The sequence below is a fragment of the Sus scrofa genome, chromosome 7 (genome assembly GCF_054392235.1).
Source record: "Sus scrofa isolate SSC_HxYL_T2T_F1_AM1 chromosome 7, Sscrofa_HxYL_maternal_Yorkshire_Landrace_v2.0, whole genome shotgun sequence".
NCBI classification, from domain to species: domain Eukaryota; kingdom Metazoa; phylum Chordata; class Mammalia; order Artiodactyla; family Suidae; genus Sus; species Sus scrofa.
The window spans coordinates 66,155,403-66,179,866 of record NC_139389.1 but is presented as its reverse complement, the minus strand read 5'-3'; the positions used below and the strand labels follow the sequence as shown (position 1 = coordinate 66,179,866).

Sequence of the window (24,464 nt, the reverse complement as noted above, 5' to 3'; positions counted from 1 at the left end):
TGTGCACAATGGGCTTATTGTTATTAGAGTAATAGCTTTGGAACTGGAGACTGCAGGGGTGGGGCGGGAGAGTGGTGTGTTTCTTGCTATTTTAGGGAAGCTTTTTTCTGAGGGAGGCGGGTTCAGAGGTGTGCTTTGAGGGGGGGGTGTCTCCCAAAGGCAAGCCCTCCTCAACCCGCCCCTCCCCGCTCCCCCAACCCACACCCAGCACAGCCCCCTCACCTTCCCTCAGACTTCCCTGCCTTTGTCTGTTAGAGAACCGCCGCCAGCTGTCAGGGCCACTCTGTCTGCAACTACTCAGTACAGGAAGGGCCTGGAAATTTCGGTCCCCCAGGAACTGGCAGTGCAGAGGTACCAATACCCCAGATTTCTTTGCCCCCCCCCATTGGGACAACTCTGAGGTGTTTCCAGAAGTTTCCCATGGGGTTAAGCTGAAGCCACCCTCTGTGTGGCTTCCCTTGAATCCCCAGTCCTGCCTGGCTTCCTTTTCTTTGCTTCCCTGTCTCCTCCCTACTCCTCTGCTGCACTTGTCTCCTTTGAAAACTTCCTGACAAACCACTTTCACAGAATCCTTCATTCGGTGGGTGTCAGGGGATGGAACACAGGACCAGGCACAGTGGACACAGGAGTCTGTCTGGGAGAGGTCTGTCCTTGGACTGGCTTCTGGGAGCTGGACGTGATATGTGTGCCCCTCGGGCCCCAGTCCTTACAGAGGGGCAGGAGGCAGGAGGAGGAGAGTCCCGTCTCGTCTCTAGCCCTGGTGTGGATGGAGTGCTGACAGCTTTCTGCTGGCACAGTGCGGGCACCGAATATATGCCCATGGGGGCCAAGGCTGGGACTTCGGATCACTTCCTTCTTCTGCAGAGCACTTCTGCAAGAGTCTAGGAGCCACTGCCTCTGGCCAGGAGCAGGTCCCGCCCATTCTGCAGGTGTGAGACTGGCCACAGGGAGGCCAGCGGGCAGGGGGAACTCCCAGTGGCTCTTCTCAAATCCTTGGCTCTCTTCCCAGAACCCCCACTTTGCTGGGAAGAGAAGAATAAACTGCGTTCTAGGTGCTCAGCAACAAAGTGGCTGAGTGGCAGGAATGAATAACACGAACAGGGGGTCAAGAGGGCAGGCGCATGCATGGAGCCTGACCTCCAGCACAGACAATAAATACTGCCCCTTCCTCCATCAGAGACCACCCACAGGCCTAAGGGAGGGAGCCTGCAGCCAGCGAGGGTGGATGCAGGGCAGTGCAGTGGTTAGGGGGTGCCGGTTAAAGACACCCTGAACCAAGGCGAGACCTTCTGTGTTCTCAAAACTTCACCAGCCCTCCCCAGAGAAGGCTGGCCAGGATGGGGTCATGGGTGGGTAGGGTGTACTAGATAAAATACAAAATACCCAGTCAAATTTGAATCTCAAAGAAACAGCAAATCATTCTTAGTATAAGCTTGTCCTCAGCATTTCATAGGATGTACTCATATTAAAAAAGTATTCCTTGTTTATCAGAAGTTTAACTTCAACTGAATGTCCTGTACGCATTAAGTAATATTTTTCCTCTGAACCTAGCAACCCTAGTGGGGAAGAAAATGGTTGAAGAAACAGGATGTTTATCCTGGCTGCCGACAGCTCTGGGGGACAGGTGCATTGACTTTCAATTTCTGAAGGGCTGTCCTGGGAGAGAGTTAGAATCAGAAGACAGAAACAATTGCATTTTGAAATAGCAGCTGTATGGTCTGCTGTATGGTCTGTTCTAGAAGGGCAGGCGGCAGAAAGAAGATATGGTGCTGGTTGCAGGTATGGCCCAGCCACCTATCTACTTCCATGCAACCCCAAGCAAGCTTGGCCTCTGAGCCTTGGTCTACCCGTCTGTTCTCCATGGACATGCCCTTTGTCCCCACAGGCCCTGCAGACCATGCCAGCCTGTTTTTTTTTGTTTGTTCGTTTGGGGCCATGCCCAAAGCCTGTGGAAGGGACCAAAACTTTGTCACCACAGCCACCCAAACCTGCTGTAGTGACAACGCCAGTTCCTTACCCTGCTGTGCCACAAGGGAACTCCACCCTAGCCTGGTTTACGTCCTTTTTCCCCTCACCTTTCTCCAGCATGAGTGCCCTGAGTTTCTGGAACATGGTCTGATGAAGATGCAGAAGCCACTGTGTTTCTCTGGTTCTCCCACCTGTGGACATGGGAGCAGAGAGGGCGAAGCAGGACCCTGAGACCATGAAGACCAACTACAGACACTTGCCCAAGGGGCTCACCATGCTGCCCAGAGGTGGGCTTGCAAGGCTCCTGCTCAGTTTAGCCACATTTGACAACTGGGCCACCCTAAGCCCCTGTCTGGAGGAGAGATGCTTCTGAGTAGCCACTGGCTTCAGAATCCAACCCCAGCAGAGGTTGGGGCCCTTCACCTTGGTCCTGGAAAGCTCTGCCAGCTTAGCCTTGTTGAAGAGGGCAAGCTCCAGAGTAGAAATCCCAATTCAAGCCATGCTGGCTGGAATCTGTAGCCTACTGGAGCCCAGGTCCAGGGTTAGAAGGGCATTTGTGGGCCATTCACACCACCCCCCTCTGCACAGGGGGAGATGAAGGCCCTGCAAGAGGAAGGCATTGGTCCAAAGCCAGTCCAGGACTCCATGGCCAAGCAGGGCTCAGCCATCTGCCACACATGACCGCACACCTCAGACGCAACACACATACTCTGTGCCAGGCACCCCCTGAACACATAAACCCTCAATCACCCAGCAGAGATGTCCCAGCCCCTGTTGCTTCATGGTCCCCATGTACACACAAAGCAAAGGAGGCTCACAGAACTGCAGACACTTGCCTCAAGCTGGTGAGTGGCAGGGTTAGCATTTGACCCCAAGTCCCCACCTGCAAATATGCTGCTCCCTCGGTCTTCTCTGTTTGGCTGTTCACTGAGCTCATCGCCCTTCCATGGCTGCACCTCTCTGCAGGCCCACCTTCCACCCCAGGACTCTGGCGTCTGCACAGCTCTCTATAGTTTACAAAGCCTGTCCCAGAATATCATGTCATGTTGGTTTTCCCAGCTGGGGCTCTAGACCCAGTGGAGAGCACCTGTGCCTCTCGGGCAATTACTGTTGAGAGGCCAGAAGGCGCACCCGTGTGCAAGGGCTCCCTTCTAAAATGTCAGGCTGTTCCAGCAAACAGAAACAGGCTGTGAGCCAGCTCAGCTGCGGTGAGGACAATCCCAGGAGTTACGGCCTCCCAGGCTGCAGCTCGGCGCCCTCTCCTTGCACGCATCACCCCACGTCTCGGCACCTGCATGGAGAACAGAAGAGCACCTGCTCATTAGCCACCCTGGAAGCTGTAGACCAGAACCTGGCTTCCTCATGCCTTCCAACCTCAGGTCCCCATTAGGCCAGGCATGCGGTCCCTTGATTCCCCCTTGTTCCCAAAGTCTCCCCACCTCTGCAGAAATCTACCTGTGCCGGCTCCCAAAGGGCCCTGACTGAGGACTCCTGACCAGCGGGGCAGGGCTTAGTTTCTCTTTAGTGAGTCTTTCCCTATCGAGCTTTCTCTACGTGTCCAGGGAGCCGTGTGCCCAGAGCAGAGGGGATTTCTGCAAAGTCCTGGCCCAATACAGAGTGCACTGGACTTTAAGTCAAAAGACCTAAATGGAAGACTCGGCTCTGCTGCTCGTGCGTTTGGCAGGGCTGCCGCGTACAGCTGCCCGGGTTGTATACTGCCTGGCTCTTCCAAGTGGGGTCCAGAGACCAGGCAGCCGCCTTATCACCAGGGAGCTTGTTAGAGATACAGAATCTTGGGGTGCACCTCAGAGTGACTGATTCAAAATCTGTTTTAACAAGATCCCCAGGTGATTCCAACATTAAAGTCTGAGAATCACAGATGTATAACGATTCGGGGGAGCACCACTCACACAGCCTGTGTTGTGAGTGACACCCCTGGAGTCGTGTGACAGGCTGGCCGTGCTCGGGCAAATCCTCATTTCCTGGCCTGCCAAATGGAGATAATAAGGCCTCTCCTTCAGAGTTGCTGTGCTGCTGGAATGAAAAGGAGCCTGAGAGGCTGTTGCCCAGGGTGGGGGGCTCAGGTGGGCATCGCTGCCTCTCCTGGGAGGTGAGCTTCAGAATTCTCACCACGCTGAGGGCTTTTAGGAAAAACAGGATCCTTACATTGAGGAGGAGCTAGAATGGATTTGAGGGAACCCTCTGCTCAAGCAGATATCCAGTTTTCACTCAGCAATGGGACAGATGACGAAACCGAGGCCAGAGAGGCGAAATAGCAGAGCTGATGGTCAGTGGCTGAGCTGGGGTTGGAACCTGGGGCCCTTTGTACCTCACTTTCCCAGAAGTCTGGGCAGTCTCCTCAAGCCGCTCTGTCTATACATATACATATCTGTCTATACCCATCCTCAGCACCTCGTGGAGATATACTAGAGGGAACTGGATAAAATTTGCATCTTTTGCAGAGCGAATACCTGGAGTTCCTGTTGTGGCACAGCGGAAACAAATCAAACTAGTACCCATGAGGACATGGGTTCGATCCCCAGCCTTGTTCAATGGGTCAGGATCTGGCATTGCCATGAGCTGTGGTGTAGGTCACAGATGTGGCTCGGATCTGGCATTGTTGTGGCTGTGGTGTAGGCCGGCAGCTGCAGCTCCAATTAGACTCCTAGCCTGGGAACTTCCATATGCCTCAAGGTATGGCCCTAAAAAGAACAAAAAAAAAAAAAAAAAAAACTACAAAGTAAAAAACCAAGAATACCTAAGCAAATAAATGGAGAGCTCTTTTAGAGACTTAAATAGGGGCATGTCAGGGTAAATAAGACCACTCAGAAAGGAGTGTTTCGACACTGATGTTCTAAGGTCTTGTAACAGGGCCACGCATCGTGCTGCACCCCAGGACACCAGAGGAACAAGACAGGGTCCAGTCCTCACCTTGCTCCCAATCTGGGAAGGACACACAACATAAGTACCAGGAAAGCCAACAGAACAAGGCACGGATGTTAAGTCTACCCACTTCATGTGCTACTGGAGGGGTTTGGAAAAGGATAAGAATTCATTGGGTGGGGCAGAAATGGAAGAGTCTAGAAGATGCTGGACTGAAAAGGCCTGAAGGCAGGTAGGGTTTAGATACAGAGGAATTAAGAGCAGTGAGTGCAAAAGTAGACATTTGCAAAATGTGTTTAAGGAATGAGGGATGGCTTGATTCATCTGGGACACAGGTGTCTTAGTCCACTCAGGCTGCCGCAATAAAATGCCAGAGACTGGGTGACTTACAGACCACAGAAGTTGATTTCTCAGATTTCTGGAGGCTGGGAAGTCCAAGATCAAGGCAAGGGTGGATTCGATGTCTGGTGGAGACCCACTTCCTGTTCATAGAAGGTGTCTCCTCACTGTGTCCTCAAATGGTAAGGGAGGTCACTGGCTCTCTGGACTCCCTTTTATAAGGGCACTGATCCCACACTTTTGGGCTCCTCCCTCCTGTCTACTCACTTTCCATAGGCCCCACCTTCAAATACCATTACACTAGGGGTTAAGATTTCACCATATGAATTTGGTGTCAGGACACACACACAAACCTTCAGACCACAACAAGAGGTCAGCAAACTTTTTTTTCAGAAGGCCATCTCTGATCCAGGGGCAGGATTAAAAATGGGGCTGGAAAGGGGGGCTGGGATCACATGATTCTGGGCACTGAATAACAGGTTAAAGAATTTGATATTTTCTTTTTTTTTTTTTTTTTTTCTTTTTAGGGCCTCACATGCAGCATATAAAAGTTCCCAGGCTAGGGGTTGAATCGGAGCTACATCTGCCAGCCTACACCACAGCCACAACAATGCAGGATCCAAGCCATGTCTTTGACCCACATCTTACGACAATGCCAGATCCTTGATCTGCTGAGTGAGTTGTTCCCTGGATCAAACCTGCATCCTCATGGATACTAGTCAGATTTGTTTCCACTGCACCACAATGGGAACTCCCAGAATCTGATATTTTCTGAACTTAAGTCAGATTGTAGGTTTCCATGATATTCAGACATCCCCAGATTGGACCCTTCCGTCAAGACATCTCCTCCCTAGACAAGTGGTCCCATGATTGTGCCTTTTGCTGAAAGGGGCAATACCAAGGTAAAAAAGGTTTGGGGGGGGGGGTAAAACTGAGAGTCTGAAATGCCTAGAAATCATTTAAGTGTTTCAATTAAATCTCTAAGGTTACTGAATATTTGACTCTGGAGCTGAGATCTAAAGATGGAGATAGAGTAATTTATTATTTTTAAAAATTTTATTGAAGTATAGTTGATTTACAATGTTGTGTTAGTTTCAAGTGTACAGCAAAGTGAATCAGTTATGCATATGCATATATCCATTCTTTTTCAGGTTCTTTCCCCATACAGGTTATTACGGAATATTGAGATCTCCCTGTGTTATATAGCTGGACCTTGTTAGTTATCTATTTTATTTAGAGTAGTGAATATATGTTAATCCCAACTTTCTAATTTATCTCTCCCCCACACAGTTTCTCCTTTAGTAACCATACATTTGATTTTGAAATCTGTGAGCTTGTCTCTGTTTTATAAATAAATTCTTTTATATCTTTTTTTATTAGATTTCACATATAATTGACATCAGGTGGTATTTATCTTTCTGTCTGACTTACCTCACTTAGTATGATCATCTCTAGGCCCACCCATGTTGTTGCAAATGGCATTATTTTGTTCTTTTTTATGGCTGAGTAATATGAAGATGGAGAAGGGTTGTTTTTTTTTTTTTTGGTTGGTTGGTTTGGTTTTGTCTTTTTGTCTTTCCTAGGGCCTCACCGGCGGCATATGGAGGTTCCCAGGCTAGGGGTCTAATCAGAGCTGTAGCCGCCAGCCTATGCCACAGCCACGGCAACGCCGGATCCCTAACCCACTGAGCAAGACCAGGGATCGAACCTGCAACCTCATGGTTCCTAGTCGGATTCATTAACCACTGAGCCACGACAGGAACTCCTGGAGATGGTATTTTAAGAGACAAGCCCATTCAGGAAAAGAATATAGGGAGAGAAGAGAATGCAGCCTAGGTCAGAGCCAGAGGTGTTCCAATTCTGGGGATCAGCTGAAGATCAGGAAAGCCTGGAGAGGCAAGAGGAAAACAGCAGACCATGACGCCCAGAAGCCAGGAGGAAAGAGTGACAAGAAGGGAGTGGCAACTGTGCTCAGCGCTGCTGAGAGCTTGGGATGATGAGGATGAGACGGTGTTTGGGGACTGGGTGATGTGGAGCTCTCTGGTGACTTTCAAGAGCAGATCAGTGAGGAGGTGGGGGTGGGAGTCAGAGAGAGCGGAGGTGACGCAAACCATTCTTTGGGGACATTCCCACCTTTGCAAAACAGATGAAATTAAGCATTAGTCATGAAGAAGGATGAGGGGTTGAACTAAATTCCACCCCTTCTGTGAGTGCCCACTCTGTCCCAGGCGCAGTGCCAGGTAGCATAGATACAAAGATGGAAAGAGACAGACCCGAGGCACCGCACTCCAATATGGTCAGGGTCCAAATAAAGTGTCCACAACAGGTGGTGTCGGCAAAAGAAAGGTTGGAGACCCAAACTCTGTGTTTGGGGATCAGAAAAAGCACCCCAGAGTAGGTGGTATCTGGCCTGATGCTTGCAGATGAGGAAGATAGAGGAAGAAAAGGCTTGGGGAAAGATTTCCAAAGGACAGAGTTCAGAAAGAACAAGGAGAGTTTGGGGACCAGCAAGTGATCTCATGTGGCCTGATAGGTGGTGCTGATTATGGGACCCAGGAAGTGACAAGAAGTACCTTAGAGACATCGACTGTCCATGGCAGAACAGCCCTCTGCACCCTGCTGTAGAGATTGAATTTTGTAAAGGATGGGAAAGGGAGGTAACTTGTTACGTGACAGGCACTGAGCTGCTACCTTATACGCTTTCAAGTGTGGATTTTGCAGTATAAGGCAGACCCAAGTTCAAATCCTGGTTTGCAAGGTGTGACAGCCACGTGGCCTTGGGTCCACTAACCCAGAAAGTCTCAGTTTCACCTGTAACATGGAGAGGATAATGCTTATCTTATAGAATCATCCCAAGGCTTAAATAAGATAACAAAATAAAAGCCACTACCAGAACAATATACAATAGAGTGATTTTTCTTTTTTTTTTAATGACCACACCTGTGGCATATGGAAGTTCCCAGGCCAGGAACTGCATTTGAGCCATAGCTGCAACCTATGCTGCAGCTGCGGCAATGCCAGATCCTTTACGTCCCTGCACCAGGTCAGGGATTGAACCCAAGCCTCCACAGCCACCCGAGCCGCTGCAGTTGGAGTCTTAGCCCTCTGCAGCACAGCAGGAACTCTGATAGTTTTAAGACTTGCGTTTGAGAAAGGTTGCTCTTGTAGAGGTGTGCACGACAGAAGAGGGGCACTGGGGAGGGGACAGTTGGGGGTCCAGAGGTACTAAAGCTAGTGAAGAGCTACAATAGGACTAGTTAAAAGAGAAAAACAAAACAATGAGTTATTGTGGGAGCCCAGAAAAAAGCCGAGTGCTGGTATCTTACAGATGCTGGGCCTGGGGATGGTGAGAAGGGCCACTGCAGAGGGGGTTCCATGGCTGAATGAGAGGGGTTTCTGTGAATGAGGGATGGTGGGGGATGGTTAGGGGAGTGGGGCAAAGCGAGGGAGAGGCATGGAGAATGACGGGTTCTCTAGCTTGAGTGGGCAGTGGAGTTCTTGACTGAGCTGGCAGATGCAGGAGAAAATGTGGGTTTGGGGAGACTATTTAATTTTGGACAAATTGAGTTTGAAGATTCTGCAGAGTGCCAGATGGAGAAGGCCCGAGGGAGCTGGAAATAGAGATCAGGAACTCCAGTGAGGAGGGGCCCGGAGATTCAGATCTGAGCTGTTGACATGCAGAAGGGAAAGCCTGGCTCCTGGAGAGAGAGAGAGAGAGAGAGAGAGAGAGAGAGGGCCAAGGTCCAGATGGTATCTGAGCAGTGGGGACTCTGGAAGGTCCTTAAGAATACAATTTTTAGATCAGGTGGGATAATCCAAGATGTAGCTCACACAGAACTTAATAGCTTATTAGAAGCTGCATGTGGTTCAGTTATTTTGATCTAGACCCAGAGATTCAGAGCTAGAGGGGATCATTTAGTCTTTTCTTTATTCAGCACCTTTTAGGGCCAAGCACTGTGAATAAATAAAAGCGAGAGTAGAGAAAGCTGTTTCCTGAGAGCAGAGTGCTCACAAATAGACCTAGAAGGAATCATGGAATTCGAAAACCACAGTAGGACTTCCCATTGTGGTCCAGTGGGTTACAAACCTGACTAGTATCCATAAGGAGGCAGGTTCGATTCCTGGGTTTGCTCGGTGGTTTAAGGATCTGGTGTTGCCCTGAGATGCAGTGTAGGTCGCAGACGCGGCTCAGATCCCGTGTTGCTGTGGCTCTGGTGTAGGCCAGCAGCTCTGATTGACCCCTAGCCTGGGAACTTCCATATGCCACAGATGCAGCCTTAAAAAGACACACACACACATAGGAAAGAAAGAAAACTACAGCAGCACAGCAAAGACACTGTCTTATCAGTGAGCTTTGCAGTTACCCAAGTCACCCAGGTTTTAATGGAGAGATGGTCTGGAGATGTTGCAAGTGACACAGACAGTGGCCTAGTTTGGAATAATGGAATGAGGGTCTTTACAGAACTCAGCTGAATGTTTTTCCACTATGACATTACTGCATCTCAACAGCCTGTTAAGGTATATAGGGTGGATTAAAATCCCCAGGTTACGGATGAGAAAACTGAGTCTCCAAGAGAGGAAGAGACCCATGCTAACCAGTGGCTGCAGTGGCTGTGAACCCAGGTTTCTTGGCTCCATCCAGACCTCATTTAGCCACCTGGGCTGAAGGAAACCTGGGAGTCAAGGCCAAAGGTGCCTGGGGACTGAGGTCCATGAGGGTGGGGATGGGGAGAGAGGCACACCACTTCAAGTTCAAGTTGCTAGTTTTGCAGAGTGTAAAATTACTGCACAAGTCCCAGAGAATAAACAGAGTTAACACCCCATTAAATACAATGGACTTTCAACGTGAGCTTGAGACGTGCCCAGATTGAAACTAGCTGAGCAGGAGCTGGCCCGTGAGTAAAATGTATCACACGCACTGCCTTAACGTTTCCAAAAAAGAAAAATCTAGCTCGGGGAGAAGAAAGCGCCGGCAGCAGCTCTGCAGGCTCAGGGCTGAGGATCCGGTAATGAAGTCTTTCTGGAAGGTAAGAAAGGGCTGTGTGCTGTATGCTATTTTTAAACATGCTGGAGCAGCACATGTATTCCTGCCCCTCCGCACTTTCTCCAGCAGAGGAGGGGCCCCGGGGAATGCAGCCAGGAATTTAGATGCTATTTATTGTATTTCCTTTTATCAGTCAAATGATTTTCCTATTTCCCACATAGATAAAGATCTTCCGCTTACAGCTCCAGCTTGTTGACCTTGTCAGGACTGCTGTGCAGTCTGGAAATTGGTCCCAGAGAGAGAAGGGCATTGTTGTGAGGGGTTTGTTTGGCGGGTTGGGTTTTTCTTCTCCCAATAGGGAGGAGATCCATTTACAAAAAAAAAAAAAAAAAAAAAACCTTCCAAAAAACAAAAACTGATTGTTTCGTGTCTTTTTCCAAAACTGCAAGGTTGTCCAAGGAATTTGGTTCCCCAACCTCCCTCTGACCTCCACCTGAATATCTCCACCCTATCTTTCACCATCTCTCTCTCTCTCTCTCTCTCTCACACACACACACACACACACACACACTTCAGCAGCAAGCCTGACCCTGGGCCTGCTGCTGAGCCGCAGTCTTGGCAGGCGGTGGGTGGTGGGGTGGAGGGGGCGGCAGCTGGGTCTCAGCTTGTAAGCTGAGCCAGGCTCTCCGCGGTGCCAGGACTAGAGGCCCCTTGGAGATGCCAGCAGGCCTGAGTGGGAGCAGTTACAACTTCCCCTCGCTGGAAGCTTTGGAGCCAGCAAGGCCTCTAGGAGCCGCATTCCCAGGCGAGGGAGTGGCCTCAGGGCTGCTATCCAGCGGGAGGTCTCCTCTTGGGCAAGCTGCCCTCTTTGTTTGCCTCGCCTGGGCCTGCTGGCCAGGTTCAAGGGTCGGAGCCAGCCCACTTCTCCTCGCCTTCTCAGAACGCCACCAGCGGATGATGCCGGAGGCCGGGGTTTCATTATAAATCCTCTCCATTTCTGGCTCGTTCTCAACCACAAAACATAAAGAGAGCCAGCGAGCCTCAGCTAGAATTCAGCCCCTCGCAGACTCAATGTTTGCAGAACGAGGAGCTGCAGGCCCCTCCGCCCCGGCGTGGGTCCGCTGCGGATTTTGACAGCCGCCAGTTTTTCTGAAGCCCCAGGTTCTTCCCCAGCGTCGTGGCGCTTCCGGGCCAGGACGGCAGAGGGCAGTGGCTCTCCTGACAGCACCTCTGTCAACGCGGCGCTCACACATCTGGAAATGGGCTCTCCCACTCTCTTACGAAATGCTGGACGAGGATCGGTCTGTGTGAAATGTACTGGCACCGAGGGAGCAGCATCCGCATCAAGAATTCCACTTTCTCATTAATGCTATGTCCCCCTCAAGAGCGCTTGTGGAATGTGGGGAATTCGCCTTGCCAAGGCAGCCAGCAAATCTCAGTCTTTTGGGGCTTGGTCAGGCCTGGGTGGAATGCTTGGAAGGACCACCTCTGGTCCAAAGCCTTTGCCCTTCCCTCCCACGTGGAAGGTGAAAAACAAAACAGAGGAGCGGACCCCCCAGATCTTCCCCCAGGGGAAGAAAGCAAAAAATGAAAGCCTTGCCCTTCCGTGCCTCCTGAAGACAGCGCATGCTCATAGTTCCAGGTTCTTGAGAAACAAGACCTAATTCTAAGAAAGCATCTTCCTAAATTACTAGCGATTAGAAATGCCAGTGTGACTCGTAGTGTGCAGCTGGGAAGGGAGAAACTGGATGGCGGAGGGCAGAGCTGGCACTGGGGAAGCGCCTGCCTTCTACTCTGAGACTGCTCCCTAGACTTCCCAAAGCTGCATGCATTTAAATGTCCACATTTTTTCCACAGAAGCCAGCACTCTGGACTTCTCTTGGCCAAACAACACATCTGTCTAATATGATGTGGGAGAAATATGTTACATTCTTTTATGAACAGAATGTTAACACCACCTAGAATCAATATTTATATCCAAGAACACAATGATCTGGCTTGTTTTGTGCTGCCCTGTTGCAGAAAGGGACATTCGGGAAGAGCTGAGAGGTTCCCTCTCTTCTTGCCCAGAAAGGCCGACCTACCAAGGCAAATCATCTGGGGCTCAGGCATCGAAAGGGTTTCGGCCTCGGAGGCCCTGCTGGTTCCCTTCCTGCCCCTGCCGCCCTCTGTCTCTTGGGACTTCAAGAGGAAGTCAGAGAGCAGCAAGTGGGGCAGGAATGTGCAGTGAGATCCAGGACCTGAGGCAGGGTTCTGTCTAGCTGACAGTCCCTGAGGGTTGCGCTTTGGGGAGGAAGGTCAGGCTTACATCCTGGCACTTCCTCCTTCTCATCAAAGGAGGAGATGATACACCTTAACATAAATCCTTAGGCCAGAGACTTCTGGGAGCCGAAAAACAAAGAACAGTGGGTAAAAACATTTTCTTTCATGCTGGTAATATTTTTTTGGCCAGGCAATGACCCTTATCTGAGACAGCCACTGTTGCAGAGACGGAAGCCACGTCTCCCCTCCTCAGAATCAAGGAGATCAAGCTCCTTAGGATGGTTTATTCTTTTTTTTTTTTTTTTTTTTTGTCTTTTGTCTTTTGTCTTTTCAGGACCACACCTGCGGCATATGGAGGTTCCCAGGCTAGGGGTCTAATCAGAGCTACAACTGCTGGCCTACACCATGGACACAGCAACGCCAGATCCAAGCCGTGCCTGCAAACTACACCACAGCTCATGGCAATGCTGGATCCCTAACCCACTGAGCAAGGCCAGGGATCGAACCCACAACCTCATGGTTCCTAGTCGGATTCGTTTCCGCTGCACCACAAAGGGAACTCCTGGGTGGTTTATTCCTTAATGCTGTTTTTATTCCATTGCCTTCTAAAGCTTCGGGGCCTGCAGCCTGGAGTCAGCCACTTGCAGGTAAAATCATTACCTAATTATAAAAAAACCCCAACCAAACAAAAACCTCTCCTCCTTTCCCAGAACATTTAAGTTTGCCTGTACCAAAGCATCTACAATTGTGAGAGTCCTGAATTGGTCCCTCATTTTGCAGAGCAAGCAAGCCTATTTCGTTTTCACATTAGATGGTGAAGGTTACCACTTTCAACAATAGCCCTTGTCTCTCTCATTAAATGCCTGGAGCTCATTATGGTATAACCTGCAGAAGAGTCTTTACTGCTTTAATAGGCACGGTCTTTAGAAAAGATCTTTGGCTTATATATAAGATCAAGACATGATTAATCTTGGCCCCATTTAGCCGTGGGTCAGGTTTTCAAGCTACAGAGAAACCCCTTCTTAGCATGATCATAATTTACAAGTTTCTATCATCTCTAGCCCTTTCCCCCATGTTGTTAGCATGTTCAGGTGCTGTAAATCACTTGGTCTGTCTTGTATTTTCATCCTGTTGTAAGATATGAATAAATCTTTGCTATAACATCAGCTATGGTAAACAGACATTATTTCACAGTAAGCTACTGGGAAGTTCAGCATCTTCTTTACAGATGCAAAATTCCACCTGCAGAAATCCCACACAAGGAACCTATGTAAGTTAAATGCTCTAAACATCTTTAGAGATACTGCCTGATTTAAGCCAACAGAAAAGTTGCACCTGGGTCCAGATGCTGTTTCTGGTGTCAAGGGCAGAACAAAGGAATAGTGAAGGTTGGTAGTAGGGCAGATGTTCCGACAGTGAAATCTTTAGTCAGGATGGAAGAGATTGGCGGGACCTGACTTTTTGTCTGCACAGCAGGGCCAGGATCTGAGAGAAAAGTGTTAACATAAAAAGCCTCCCTGGGCGTCTTTAGTAAATGTCACCCCAAGTTCAGACCTATCTAAAGCTTTAGAATTGTCAATGTAGGTGCTTACTTAATATTTCCCCTCCTGCATCTCAACCGAACATGTCCACAAGGATCTCTGACTTCTAGCCACTCCCACCTGTCCACCCCCCAAGTCTGCTCCTCCTCCAGGCTGCCCACCTCAATCAACAGGGCCAGATGGATCCCAATAAATGGTACTCCAAGCCCACAGCTACGCTCTCTCCCCACTCTTTCCCCTCTCTAGCCCATCACTCATCCTGTTCAAATAGATTTGTTCCATCCTCTTCTCCCCTCCATTCTTCTCTGCACAGCCTCAGTCTGCCCTCCCACCCTCTCCCACAGGGACCACAGCCACAGCCACAACTGACTTCCCTACTTCAATGCTTGCTCCTTACAACCAGTCTTCAGAGAGCAGCCAGGAGAATTTTTTTTTTTTTTTTTTTTTTTTAGGGCTATACCCAAGGCATATGGAGGTTCCCAGGCTAGGGGTCTAATTGGAGATACAGCTGTAGGCTTACACCACAGCCACAGCCACACAGGATCCGAGCCATGTCTGCCACCTACACCACAGTTCACGGCAACACTGGATCCTTAACCCCCTGAGTGAGGCCAGGGATCGAACCTGCATCCTCATGGATACTAGTTGGGTTTGGTACCGCTGAGCCACAACAGGAACTCCCTGTGTTTCTTTTTTGTTATATTGTGAGCTTCTTGAGGAGAGAGACATCCTCACCTTTACACCCCAAAACACAGAATAAATACTTGGAAAATGTTTGAATGAATGAGTATACATAAAATATTCATTCTCTTGAGGGATGAGTAAAATCCATAATGACCATGTTAGCTTGTCCTTCAAAACAAGAAACTTCTTTTGCTACATATCAAGTCCATTTAAAAAAATCCACCAACCCCAAGAAAAATAGAAGGTTATCATTTTACAGCCACTGCCTGGACCCAGCTGCCTTTAGTTAATTTCTATCCTGGAAGATAGCAGAAGCACCCTTAACAGGAACCCATTTGCTGATTCCATAAACCTTTTGGCTGTATCACTGATGTCTTCTCACATTACCCTTCTGTGAATGATGCCAAATATATTTTTGTCCAGTCTCCTTCAAGCAGACGCTTTCTATTAACTTACCCAGGATTTTCTAACCATCAGGTTATGGTATGATTTTTATATCCTAAAACACTCAGCTGCTCTATGCCAATCTTAAGCAAATGCAGATGGAAGGTTTAAATAATTCGTTTCTTAAGGAGCTCAAAAATTAGAAAGGAGACCATTCCTTAATTTCATAGTTCAGCAAACAGCTTGGGTAACTGGATCTACGTGTGTGTGAGCAGGCACCAAGGATGGAAGGAATGTTAGCAGCCCTGACCTGAAGTTAGAATATCAGGGAACCACAGACATTTAAGGAGCTTAAAGGAAACTTAGCAGAGGTGTAAGGGGTTGATCTTCTGGTCAAATCTCAAATTTAGCGAGTCCAAAGCAGAATTCCTACTCTTTTCCACCATGAAATTTCATCCTTAAGTCCATGCCCTTCAGGCAATGGACCTCTGTCCACTACCCAGTTTCTCAAGCCAAAAAAAATCTAGGGAACATTCTTGATTCTTTCCCCTTCATTCTCCGCATCTAGTGCCTCAACCACTTCTGTCCATTATACTTCCAAAATATATTCTGAATTCATCTGCCCCCACTTCCACCCCTCTTAGGCTAAGTTACTGTCACCTGGATCACTGTGCCACCCTTCAAATTGTTTCTCTCTTGTCTCCTCACAATTCCCTTCAGAGTGGCCAGGGCAATCCTTTAAATATATAACTCAGAACTTGTCACTTGCTTGAGTAGAACTTCTTCACTCTCCACTTAGGATACTGTTTAAAGCTCTTTCCCACGCTTTATATGATCTCATTATTGCCCATCTTGCAACTTCAGGCACTCGACCTCTCTTTTACTCTGCTCCAGTCTCACCAGCTTTTTTCTGTTCCTTCAACTCAAAGAGTTCCTTCCTGCTTCAGGACTTCAGCTTTTCTGTTCCCTGTCTCCAAAGGGCTGGCTCCTTCATGTCAATCTCCTCTCTCTCCTTCCTTTTTCAGAGAGGCTTTTCCTCTGCCATGGTTAGTTTGTATCATTTCATCTCCTCTTGGCAACCAGCTGACACTAGTATGTTAGGTTATTGTTTATAGTCTCTCTCCCCAGCAGGATATAATCCCCATGGGGACAGGGACTTAGCATAGCTCCCAACACAAGAAAGATGTTGTCTCATTAAATATCTCTAAGACCGTAGGGCTGCTGTGGAATGTGGAGTCAGAACGACCTGGATATAAATCCTTCCTTTGCCTCTCTCCAGTTGTATAACCTGCAAGTTGCTTCTCATCTTTGTATCTTAATCTACTTAACTGTAAAATAGGTGTAGCGGCCCTACCCTATAAGGTTATGGTATGAATTACACTATATATATATATATATATATATATATATGCCACACATTACGCTCTGCTTTTTATATAAACTTATATATCATTTATATAAAAAGCAGAGCAGAGTGCGTGGCCTATAGTCTAATTGTTCTTTTCCTCTGAGTCTCATAAATTATAATAGCTAACATTTAGGTGTCTATTCTGTGACAGGTACTAAGTATTTTACATGGATTAACTAATCCACATAAACACTCTTCACAATAGAAACTATGAATATCCTTATTGTAGATGAGAGAACTGAGCCACAGAGTGGTTCAAACGACTTACCTAAGGTCACACAAGTAGAAAACCACAGAGTCCAAACTTGAATCCAGCAGTTTAACCCAAGTTCAGAGGTGGTGAGTCATTGACTATTTTTATTGTGACCCTGTAGTAAGAAATACATCTTACATTGTAACCTAGCACATGCCTGTTCTAAAGCGGAAACAGGAGTTCCCTGGTTGCTCAGCAGGTTAAGGATCTGGTGTTTTCACTGCTGTGGCTTGGGTCGCTGCTTGTGATGGAGTTCAATCCATGGCTTGGGAATTTCCACATGCTATGGGGGCAGCCAAAAAAAAAGTGGGAACAAGTTTTGCAAAATATTTACCTTTATTAGTTTTTTTTTTTTTTTTTGGTCGTGCTTTTTTTTTTTTTTTTTTAAGGCTGCACTTGTGGCATATGGAAGTTCCCAGGCTAGAAGCTGAATTAGAGCTTCAGCTGCCGGCCTACACCACAGCCAAGCAACACAGGATCTTTATCTGAGTGAAGCCGGGGATTGAACCAACATCCTCATGGATACTGTCAGATTCATAACCCACATCCTCATGGATACTGTCAGAACCACAATGGGAACTCCCTATGTAGTGCATTCTGACCATTTTTTGTCAGTTTAATCAAAAAATGTTTTTGGACCAATTTACTGATTTAATGACCTGTTAATGAGTCAAAAGCATAATTTGAAAAACCGTTTGTCTAAATTACAATCCAACTATTCTTACCTTCCATTCACCTCAACTGCTACTAGAAAAAGTCTGATGATTATCAGCCTAGTCTTTTGTATTTCCTTTACATTTCAGATAAAGTCCTTGTTAGTTAAGATGCTGATTCCTTAAGACTCAGATCTACTCCCCATTGCAAACTCTTCTGCAATTATGGAAAAACCAGTTCTTGTCAAGTGAGATTCAAGCAATTCTTTCACTCTCCAAAAATTATCTATCACTACTAAAGCACTTAACACAAGCTGCCCTGTGTTAGAACGATTTATGCAAATGTCTGTCTTTTTCACTAGACTGTCAGGCAAAGGGCAGAAACCTGTTTTACAAATACTTTTGTGGTACCAGATAGTGAAGTGAAGTTTGTAGAAGTGAAGTGAAATTGAGACACAGGAGCCGATTATAAAAAACTGACTCTTAGGGTGGTGTTTGGGACTCAGACAAAAGACTACTTCTATACCCACTGTCTTTTTTCTCTCTTTTCTTTTTTAATGGCTGCACCCACAGCATATGGAAACTCCTGCACCATGGATATCTTTAACCCATTGCACTGGGCCGGGGATCAAATACCCAGGCTTCTGTAGCAACCCAAGCTGCTGCCGTCGGGTCCTTAACCCACCACGCCACAACAGGAACTCCTCCATTGTCTTAGATGTTCGTGCCTAAACATCCAAGGCATCTTCTCACCCAGTGTTGCAGCTGGTTTACAAAAACTCTATCTGGACAATCTGTATTGACTATGCTTTAATTTCCCCGTGCTATCCCTATCTCATGGCTTCTTCTCCTTTCTGCATCTTTCTAGGCTAAGAGAACTTAAAATTATACTACTGGCAGAAATTTCTCCCTATAGACTACGTTCCCATGAAAACCTAACTGAAATGGTTTCTGGATGAGAGGATGTACATTAACATTTTTCACTTGATCTTTCTCCCAATCCTCATCTTTTTTTATGAGCAAGTATTTCTGTCTCCAGATACTGTAAAATATATTTCTGAGCACAGGCTACATGTGTCAATAGGTAAATAAATAAAACAAAGAAAAAGCCCTTGACTTGGACCCCTCAGTGGCAAGGCAGGAAGTTTAGAGGGCAGGAAGTAGCTATGAGCTTATCTGCCAAAAGCAATACTTCAATTTCCCCACTCTTTAAGGAAAGATTATCCTGGTGTTGTTTTAATCCAGCAGATGTTGAGCAGTTACAGAAAGGGAATAAACAACTCGGGGAAATAGTTACCTTTTGTGTTGACTTTTACCAAACAAGACCAGCTGTTGAGGACTAAGCGAGGAGCTAAGGTGGGAACAGGAAATCCTAACACAGACTGAAGCTGATTATCAGCTTTCTGGCTGTTTAAGACAGGGAAACAAGTGCCAAGGAAGTACATGGTCATTCTCAAGATGACCAAGAGGCAAAGGCAGAGTAATGCATTCCTGCTCTCTAGTATAGCAGGGCTGGCCTTAGTGTATGCCCAGAGTCACACATATGAGTCATGAAATTAACTCAGTTGCCTACTCTATTAATTGTCTTCTTCTTTACTAAAACCTTTATATTGCTTGGGTGCAGTGATGTCCAAGGGAAGACGACATTTCCTGGCCTCCTTTGTAGCTAGTTGTTGTCCATCATGTGATTGAGTTCTGGAAGTGTGGTGATTTCCAGAAAGACTCTTTAAAGGGTGCTTACTCAGCTGAGTTTGTCCATTTTTGTCCTTGGTACCCCCCCCTTTTTTTCTCCTTATGCTGCAGGAATTTCAAAGATGGTTGATGGTCAACTAGCTATTCTGGACCATGGGTTGACCTTCAGAAAGGAACCATGCTGTGGTGTAGACAGGAGCCTCTACACTGGCCTTGGAATGCCTACCTTTCGAATACTTTTCAACGAGAGAGAGAGATTTCTTATTTAAGCTTCTGCTGATTTTGAGTTTCCATTAAATGTAGTCAAGCTCCATCCTGAGTTGCCTTGATGATTCTTGGCATCCATGCAACAGAGTCTTCCTATCTTTCAAAGCATGGTCGACCTGTCACCTCATTCTATTTCTCTAACAAGTGTAAGAGAGCTGAGTCCTGTCAGATGAGGAAACTGGAGCTGGAACAAGGTCCGTCTTGCCCAATGTTACACAACTAGCTACTTAGCAGCAGGCTTTGGAAGCTAGGTGAGCTCACCCCTAGGATTTTAAAAGCACAGTGGAAACAGGTGACAGATTTCTCTTTTTTGTGTATGTGTGTTTTTAGGGCTGCACCTGTGGCATATGGAGGTTCCCAGGCTAGACGTCTAATCAGAGCTGTGGCTGCCGGCCTACCACACAGCCACAGCAACGGAGGATCCAAGCCTCATCTGCGACCTACACCACAGATCATGGCCACACCAGATCCTTAACCCACTGGGTGAGACCAGTGATCAAACCCACAACCTCATAGTTCCTAGTCAGATTCGTTTGCGCTGCGTCACGATGGGAACTTCACAAATTTCTTTTAAAAATGATTTTGATTGGTGAAGTAGTGGTTATTTTTTTAAATAAGCATTTAAGAACAGTTTATCTCTTCAGTCAAAAAGGAAGACCGAAGACTGTCTTCAATCCTCCTATCAAGGGGACTGAAGTCACCGACTTTAAGAACATTTTAGACGTCTTTCAAGTTGCCTCCTGAATACTCTTGCTACATTAGAATGAATTATAACTCACTGCATTGTTATAACACAACACTACGAGAGCTGAATTCTCAAATAGGCTAAGACACGCTTTGAATAAGCAATTAGTTAAATGAATGTGTTACTGTTTTAAAAGCGTAAGAGATTTGATGATTAATGCCAAGTTGACAAAGTCTTTAAGATGAAAAGGCAGAGGTAGGGCTTTTTTCATTACAATACAGGTAGAACTGAATCAGGTGGATTCAACATAGAAAAGTTTTAATGAGGCACATGTCAAGCAAGCATATCGACGTCTTAGAAAACAAAGAAAATCTAAAAGTTTAATTACAAAAACACTTGTACAGAAAACTTGGCATTTCAACAGTTCCAAACACATGTACACAATTTTTTTCCTAAAATTTTATTTGGTCGGAAATAAAACACTTTGTCTCACTTTCCTCAGCTGCTCCTTATGTTTTACTAAAAAGAAAGATCCGTAACACTGAATAGGCAACAACTTTTTTCCTTGGGAAGAACACGTAATTGCAATATCTACAAGTTTAGTGGGAAAGTGAATCAGGTATCCTGTTAGCCTGGGACCTCTCTTCTACCTCCTGGCTAGGAGACAGGGGCAACGCACACCTGCTTCCCAGAACCTGATAGTTTTGCGGCAGCTGAATCCCAGCCGCTAATGAGTCTGGTGTGTAGCTACTAGGCAGGGCCGGCGTGTCAAAACTGGGCTGTTACCTTGGAAAAGTGACTTCAGACTGGAGGTTTCTCAGGATCTCGTGCATGTCTGAATATGCAGGTGTCTCCAGTATCAGGTATCCTACCTCAAGGTCAGGAGAATGATGATTTTTGGACCAAGTTACAGCCTTTTCTGGTCCACAGCATTGCTAACGATGCTGCCCAAAACTAACACAAAGGAGAAACCGAGAGAAATATTAGGAGGAACCAAGAACGGAGAGAAAGTATTTGGCAGAAGGCAGATGCAGACTTCCAGAAATGGAGTGGCTGTCCTTCTGCCATAGACGGTGAGTTTTAGCAAAGGAGTCTGAGAGAAGTGACAGGAACGATACAGAAAAACAGGACGATACAGAAAAGCAGGTGAGTTGGCTAGGTTTACAGCAATAGACAATGATCGGCTCTTATTCTAAAACATTGCCAAGTAGTGGTATATGGGCTTCAGTACATGGAAATCTGATGTGTGTTCATGTAAGAATTTTTTAAAAGGTTGTTTTTTTGTTGTTGTTTTATTTTCTTTGGGGTAGGGAAGAAATCAGGGAAGGAGATGCTGAGAAGACAGGATGGTGCAGTAACACGCTGGGGGATTCTGGCTTGCACTCTGGCCCGTGAGCATACTGTGACAGGGTTACACGTCCACCTGCTTGAGTGGCGTGCTGCCTAGACTGTGGGCTCAGCAAGCTCTGCTTTGGTTCCAAAGATCTCAGCTGCAACCGTCAGCCTTCTGCTCCAGAACATCAGAACACAACACAACACAACCAAACCCTGAGGTGGGAATCACAAACCCCTCTTCCCTTTTGGTGGTAAAAAAATGTCACTTACTAAGTGGGGAGAAGGAAGGGAAGCCCGTCCCTTTGACACAGGCTCTGCAGTTACGATGACAGAAGGAAGATGGAGGACATGAGAACTCCTTGTGCCCTTTGCTGTCAGCTACTCTGAAGGACACTTCCACCTGGCATATCCATGAATCGGTCCGCCTTAAGCAGAAAGGGATTCCCTCTGCTTTCACTTATGATAAACTTCAGGGTTTTTTCCAAGACCACATGAGAACCTACTTTCCCTGTTCTCTCCTGTTTTCCAATGACCTTTTCCTCAGCAAAAATACTTCACAAGTCATTGCCAACAGATGGGAACAGAAGAGCCTTGCTGGGGCTGGGACACAGGGTACGTGCAGGAGCAATGCTTAGAGAACAGCAGGCAGCACCAAGGAGGAAGGAAAGAGCATTCTCCTTCAGGGCAGCAATCACAAAGCCTCGAAGAGGGCTGGCACCCACTGAGCGCTGTGTGAGGTAGGAAACACAGCCTTGCTCCACAGGACACTGTCAACAAGAAGCTCCTTTCTTTGGAGTCACAGCAGGACAGTGATGGGAGAAGATTGGGCCTGTCCAATGAGAGAAACTCGCCTTCAGAACCCTGCTGAGCAACACAGCCCAGAGGTCACAAAACGCAGCCTTCTAACTTGGTGGGGGTGAAGGGAATAAAAAATAACCCCAAAGGCATTAAAAAAAAAGGGACAGCTAGGTAGGAAAACCACTGACACAACCACAGAGCCACGGATGAAAGGGTCCGATCCGAAGGAGAACAATGAGAAGGCTTCCCTTCTGCTGCAGAAGATGTCAGTCTCAGGGGCGCGTAGTCAGTAGAATATATGCAGACCCACTTGAACAGAAATGGAGGTGAGGGAAATTGAAGGCTTGGGAGAGTGGCTGTACACTTTCAAAGCTTCACAAGGACGATTCCATAGGAAGTTCACATACGTGTTCCTTTTGCTGCTCCCTCATATGGCTTCCTGAGGTGAAGGCATTTAACTCAAAAATGACAGTTCTTTCATAAGCAGAGGAATCTGTACTCCCTCTCTGCCTCCACTCAATTCAAATTTCCATGGATGGCTTCTCATTCCAAACAAGTAAAACCACTTACACAACATCTTGGAGCTCTGAGACCTGTAGAGAATTGGTAGGACAAAAAAAAAAAAAAAAAAAAAAGGTAAGTACTGATCAGAAAGGGTTAGGGCTATGGGTTAAAATAATGCTTTGCTGTATTTTCAAAAGGGTTAGGGTGAGTAGCAGGATGTGCATAAACTAAAGCGCTCATAAAGCTGCAAGCAGGCAACCTCACTGAGGCGGTTTAGACAACATTTCAATGAGAAACATGGCCCTGTTCCAGTTTAGCCTCCATGGGGAGGTTGGAAAATAGCCAAACAGCAACTATCAGGGACAATCTGATGATGAAAAATGAGTACTTTAGTCAAAAGAATATATGGTCAATCAAAACCAATTTTCTTCAAGTATAAATCTAAGGACCTTTGCATGTTTAAGTATGTATTATGTGCATAATATGAATAAATTCTTACACTGATAAAAATGCAATTATATAAGAAAGTTTTTTTTTTTTCCAATCCTCAAACAGGTAAATATTTATCCTTTGGTTCAATTGAAATCAATCAATCATGGCTTTTGATAGTTTATATACAACAGTCACCTCTCAACATGAAATCACCTCCATGGCTTCTTCTCAGCTCCACTTTTTTCTAGGTATGAGTCACAAAGATGATGGTTGGGGTTAAGGGTTTATCTATAAAAATATTTATGAAATGGCTGACCAAATTTTAACATTAGAAGTAAAAATACTTATAAAATAGGTGACCAAAATTTTGTAAGATTATAATTGCTGGAATGTAATTTTTTTCCATTTACCTCCTATCTATCTTAATCCTCTCACTCTAAGATTTTTTTAGTGCCTTCCCCTTACACCCATCCCTACCTCCTTATATCAATGTCTTAGAAACACCACTGAGTTTAGATATATGTGTTCTACTGCTGGATTTTGCACTCACCTGCTCAGGTATTTTCAGGCAAGACATCTTGCTCTTTGGGACTCTGTTTCCTCACGTGTAAAATGATGGGATTTAAAGGTCCCTTCTAGCTCTAATATACTCCTCTAAAACTGTAGACCATTAGTTTCCGTTCACCTACTGGCTCCTGACAATGGATAAAACCTTTGCCAAGCGCATGTCAGAGTAATTAATAGCACCACGAATGCTGGGGACATCAGGCCTAGCTGTCTGTACATATTTGTATAATGAGGCCAAGCTAGTATTAATCACGGTCTTTATAATTGTTTCATTTGACAGTTTCGAAGGGTGTGGAGAACTATCCGTTTTTAGTTATATTTACATGGTTAGACGGCAAGAATCTCTAGTAATGAAATGGTCCACATTTTCGGGTACTATTTTTTTCAAGGGCAAAATATTTGTAGGTTGAAATCAAGGATAGCAATAACATTCTAGGTTTTCAAAGACATCTCAGAAAGCAGATACTACAGTTTATATCCTTAAGATGGATAAAGCTTTAGGAGAGTCTTCTTACTGGCAAAATGCTCAAAATGGAAAACCATTTCTGGCTTGAAGATTGTAATAACTGCCCTATGCCTATGTGAGGAGACACCATGTTATCAATTACTGTGTTCTTTCACAATCCTCCACACTGTTCCTTCCAGCTCTCTTTTCAAGCCTACAAGAGTGCTAATTGAAAACACTGTGTGAAAATGGGAAGGATGATGAGCTCCTGAAAATCCCAGGCCTAGATTTACAAGCTGTTCCCTTCATAAACAGCAGCAGTAATGCCACTTCTTTATTCTGCAGGGAGTCCGGCCATCTCTTAGAAGTATGGTCCGTTC

General features: G+C 46.3%; 1 protein-coding gene across 2 annotated transcripts in view; it reads right to left on the bottom strand.

Annotated features, from left to right (window-relative positions):
- Nucleotides 1-20,300: 20,300 nt before the first annotated feature.
- The window catches only part of HMG20A (high mobility group 20A), a 65,715-nt gene continuing 61,551 nt past the window's right edge, over nt 20,301-24,464 (bottom strand). For both annotated transcript variants that reach the window (XM_021099019.2, XM_021099020.2), the window contains one exon: nt 20,301-22,729. The gene's annotated coding sequence lies outside the window, so the exon portion shown is untranslated. The remainder of the gene's footprint in view (nt 22,730-24,464) is intronic.